The 4,626-nt window shown below is 53.1% G+C and overlaps 2 long non-coding RNA genes across 32 annotated transcripts in view; one reads left to right on the top strand and one right to left on the bottom strand.

Annotated features, from left to right (window-relative positions):
* The window catches only part of LOC118154497 (uncharacterized), a 60,586-nt gene extending 58,702 nt beyond the window's left edge, over positions 1 to 1,884 (bottom strand). For 16 of the 18 annotated variants that reach the window (XR_013518790.1, XR_013518791.1, XR_013518776.1 and 13 more), the window contains exons 1-2: positions 1,469 to 1,884; positions 375 to 981 (exon numbers count right to left, since the gene is read on the bottom strand). This is a non-coding gene — a long non-coding RNA (uncharacterized LOC118154497). The remainder of the gene's footprint in view (positions 1 to 374; positions 982 to 1,468) is intronic. The other 2 variants (XR_013518793.1, XR_013518780.1) reach the window with 1 other exon arrangement.
* A 66-nt stretch (positions 1,885 to 1,950) lies between these two features.
* LOC103793675 (uncharacterized) overlaps positions 1,951 to 4,626 on the top strand; it is a 33,339-nt gene continuing 30,663 nt past the window's right edge. For 6 of the 14 annotated variants that reach the window (XR_008482051.2, XR_013518794.1, XR_013518796.1 and 3 more), the window contains exon 1: positions 1,951 to 2,037. This is a non-coding gene — a long non-coding RNA (uncharacterized LOC103793675). Of the gene's footprint in view, positions 3,596 to 4,058; positions 4,468 to 4,626 lie in introns of those variants that run through there. The other 8 variants (XR_008482046.2, XR_008482055.2, XR_008482047.2 and 5 more) reach the window with 8 other exon arrangements.

Genomic DNA, 4,626 nt, shown 5'->3' with positions numbered 1-4,626 from the left:
CTGTTAAAGGAAAGCGCCAGCTTTTAAAGCATTCATTATTCTTTGCTTCTTTGGAAATCTCTTTCACTTCCCCACTGATGGTCAGCCCTCCCCCTTTCCCTCCCCCATTCCCTGTCCCCTCATCCTCCTCCCTCTCCCTTCCCTTCCCCATCCCCTGTCCCCTCATCCTCCTCCCTCTCCTTTCCCTCCCCCACCTCCTGTCCCCTCATCCTCCTCCTTCTCCTTTCCCTCCCCCACCCCCTGTACCCTCATCCTCCTCCCTCTCCTTCCCATGGCTGCCTGCACCTCTCTGCCCTTCAATACACCACAAAGAAGGGAGGAAAATTAACTGGGCAAAGAAAAGTTATGGATTCTGACGAGGCTACTTCTCAGACCTGGGACTTCTCTGCTTTGAATTTCAGCTTACATGTGGCCATTTGGGAAGAACAAGAAATGGTCCCAATTCAGGGATTCACTCCTGAGCTCATATGCGAGAGCAAAGACCATCTGTTCCCTGTTCTTGTCATTGCCGTAATCTCTTAGCACACCCTTAGCAGCAGTGACTGCCCAGTAGCAACCATTTCCAAGTAGTTGAGGGCATGGGCTAGGAGGATATCGCCAACGACTGTTTCTGCATGCACCTGCTGAACACTCGTTTATTGGCTGGCACTGTGCCTGGGTGACGGGCTCTAGGAAGACTTGAGACCAGAAACTTTGGCCTCTACGAGGCTCTAATCTTGTCAGGGGAAGCACGGAAACGGAGACACGGAATACAGCACAGGGATGGCTAGGGTGAGATTGAGTGAAACTATCTAAATGGGTCTTCCTCACTATTCGTTGCCACCGGATGGGCTACATCTTGCAGCTTCAACTTCTTTCTGCGTTAATGGGGAAGAAACAGAATCCCTTGGAAGCTCCTTTCCCATCATTCAATTTTCACATGTGGACTTGAGTCACATTATTCTTCACGAACAACTTCTGAGAAGGCTGGTTAGTACATAGCTGGAGAAAAAAAACAACTCAGTTACCCCATTGGTTCTTTTAAACAAATTGTACTCTATGAAAATTGGAGACAAACATGTCTGCCATCTCTCACTTCGGCGGTAGGAAGTAAGGGCTGACCTACTCAACAAGGGTTCCTAACCCACAGTTTGTGGTTCTCAGATTTGGCACTCATGTGCCCAGGACACTGCTGGGAACTCACAGGACTGCCTAAGTGTTTGAATTCCCTAAACACAGAACTAAAAGTGTTCAAAGTGGCGGCAGTGACATCTTCAGATCCCATGTGTTGAGTTGTTTGGCCCTAACTATGTATTAACAGAACTACTGGTTATTTCTTTTAGCTTAGGGGCTTTTCAAAGCATCACTGAGATCCTGAATGGGGAATGTGTGGCAGGCTTTCTGGGGCCCAGTGCACCATCACCACGTCCACCACTGGATGGCCATGTGGAAGCAAACCTGGGCACAGACAGACCTCTCTTTTACACACCTACGCCTTGGTCTCGTCATTGGTCCGCTCCTTTGAACTTGGCAGTTGCTGCTGATTCGTTTCTTTACAAAAGGCGCAAGTTCATCATGAATTTGATCTTGATTCACAGTGCCCACCATTCAGCACCAGAGGCCACCAGAACTCCTGCCTTTGCGGTAAGAGAGCGGTGGTTAGCTCAAAGGCTGTGAGTTTTCAACACAGGGCAGGCTTCCAAACTGACACCCAGGCTGGCAGGATTTGCCTCTAGAGCCATTAGTGGGCAGCCTCGATTTCTCCTTGATGACTTGGTCCCCTTCTTCCTGGTAGGCCTCCCGCCCAGAATCTCTGCTTATCTTCCCCGCTCAGCTATCCCCCACGGGCCCTGATAGGGCCGAGGCTGCCTCTGCACCCTCCCCGGTCTGTGTGCTCTTCTGCCTGGGGCTTCACTGCTTGACCGTTGCTCTCAACGGCCATTAGAATGTTCAGTCCTAAAGATTCTCGGCAGTTGGTGCCTGGGTCCTGCAGCCAGGTAGACTAAGAGGCTGCAAGGCTGTCGGGGTTCAGGTCTTTCTGAGGGGACCCAGCAGCTGGTATATGAGAAATGCACAATGAATATGTGATGAATCAACCTTATAGCTTAACTCCCAGTGAGAGCTTCAGGGAAGCCACAGCTGCACATGAGAGTCCTCAGTCCCTGCCTTCTCATTTCCCGGGGCTCTCTCTGCCTTAGCTGAAAAAAAACTGATGGGAGACCCCAGGCAGGCCCAGCAGAGGGAGTGTGTGGTGGTGGGGGAGTGCGGACACCAGCCCTCCTGCCAGCTCTTCTCTTTCCTGCTGCCCTTGCTCATTCTTGGCCATGGCTCTCGTCCTTCGGGGCAGGTGGCTGAGTGCATGCAGCCTACACAGACAGGGCAGGGCTGTGTAGGGATTTAGGTGCTGGATTTAATCAATGTTTTTACCTTTGCCTGGCAACAGGGAAAGGAGACTGATGTCTCCAAGGCTGAGGGGCACACCTTGCCCTCTCACTCTGGGGGTCTGGTCTCTGGCACCCCTGGCTCTGCCTCACAGGGGATGGTAGGGGGATGGGGAGGGGATCTGGAGGAAAGCCTGCCCTGACCTTTCACACCCCTAGGCCCCCCAGTGTTGCTGCCTCTCCTGTATCAGCTGTTGAGGGCATTTAAGCAGTAGAAAAAAGCCCTGGTTTTTAGCTCACAGAAGAATATGCTGGTCAGGCAGGACCTCACTGGAGATGAGCCTAGGGTCTAAGGCCTTTTAAGAACGGAGGTTCAGGGCTGGGCACTGTGGCTCACGCCCGTAATCCCAGCACTTTGGGAGGCCAAGGTGGGCAGATCATGAGGTCAAGAGATAGAGACCATCCTGGCCAACATGGTGAAACCCTGTCTCTACTAAAAATACAAAACTTAGCTGGGTGTGGTGGCATGCACCTGTAGTCCCAGCTACTCGGGAGGCTGAGGCAGGAGAATTATTTGAACCTGGGAGGTGGAGGCGCAGGTTGCATTGAGCTGAGATTGCGCCACTGCACTCTAGCCTGAAGACAGCGTGAGATTCTGTCAAAAAAAAAAAAGAATGGAGGTTCAGGACCCAGGGCCCTTTTGGCGCTCTGCTTGCCAAGCCTCCCATGTTAAGTTCAGGCAGGCTTGGAGGGATCTCTTGCCAGAAGACCCGCAGACCCCTCTCCTGGTGGGCAAGGACTTGCAGATCAACTCTGTGCTCCTAGGAAGGGACGTGGAGCCTGGGCTGGGATCCTTGCTGGGTTTGGCTGAGCCACAGGCAGAAGGACACACGGAGGCAGCCATGGGCACTGGGTGTCTGGGGCCTCTGCTGTTAAACGGGCAAAGGAACCTCTGTGAACAGTTCTCACTGGGCCTGCTGTGCTTTAAGATACAAGAAATAGCTCCACTGCCTGGGCCAACGTTCTGCTGGCTCCTCTGTGACGGCAGCAGTCCAGGTCTTGTGCTAGGAGCCGGGCCTATAGGGATTTACTATCCATGACAGCTGCCCTAGAGGGGCCGAGAGCTGACTTGGAGGAAAGCACACATGCATTAGGCATCTCCGTGCAAGAGTGCTCTGCTCTAGCAGCGACTGGATCACAGAGGAGGGGTCCCCATCCAGGGCCCGTGTCCCTGAGTAGGTTTTGGAGCAGGGAGGGCCTGAGCTGAATCCTGATGAAGAAAGGGCTTAAGTCACACCAGGAGTGGGATATGGGGGAATCCAGGAGTGGAGTGGGTATGGGGACCCTGGCTTGGGGAAGGCACTGAGGTGTGACAGGGTAAGGGTGAGGACACTGAGGGAATTAAGTGTTGAGGAAACAAGCAGAGGGTGGGATTGCAGAGCGAATGAGGGGGGAAGGGGTGACAGGCTTGCTGTGCCTGGATTTTATTCTGTTAACTTTCTGGGAAGGACAGCCAGAGGGCCAGATGGGCATTTTGAATGGAGCTTGTTGGCTTCAGTGTGCAGGGGTCAAGAGTTGTGGCACAAGATGAGGCCACTGCAATGAATGAGGCAGGAGATGAAAAGCCCCAGTGAGGGTGGGGGAAGGGCAGAAGGGATCGTGGGGAGGAAGGCAGGGGTTGCAGATTCAAGTAACCTTGGGTAGATGCCACCAACCGAGAAAGGAACAGAGTGCGGAGGTGGGGGTGTCATGACAACTGGTGTCTGCCGCCTCAGGGGAGATGGAAATGGAGGTGTCTGTCACTCCGGGCCGGCCTGGCACTTGGACATCCACATTCACGGATTTTCTAAACAGTTGATGAGATAGAGCTGGAAGGGTGAGCACTGGGCAGGGCCACATTCCTGAGGATAGTTATAAGGGGTAGGTAGAAAAGCAAGACAGAGGCAGAGGAGACCGGGGATGGAAAGCTGGGGAGTGTGATGCTGCTGAGGAAGACAGCTGTCCGCCATGGACTTTGGGGGTCTTCACCCACTCTCTCCCCTCCTACCAGCCTATAAACGGGCTGCCAAGGGCAGTGACCAGTATTAAGGGGTGATGTCTCCTTCAGGTGCCTAAAGCTATGTTGACATATACTTGGTGCTAAATTAATGTTAGAGAAACCCATTGAACACAAATGTAGCACAGAGGCCAGTGAGAGGAGGGCTGGAGACATTCCTGGCTCTGGCAATGGTCAGGGAGACTGTGTGCCATTTGCCAGACGAGTTCG

Source organism: Callithrix jacchus, chromosome 6 (assembly GCF_049354715.1).
Source record: "Callithrix jacchus isolate 240 chromosome 6, calJac240_pri, whole genome shotgun sequence".
In the NCBI taxonomy this organism is placed as follows: Eukaryota; Metazoa; Chordata; class Mammalia; order Primates; family Cebidae; genus Callithrix; species Callithrix jacchus.
This window is presented reverse-complemented; position numbering and strand designations above follow the sequence as displayed.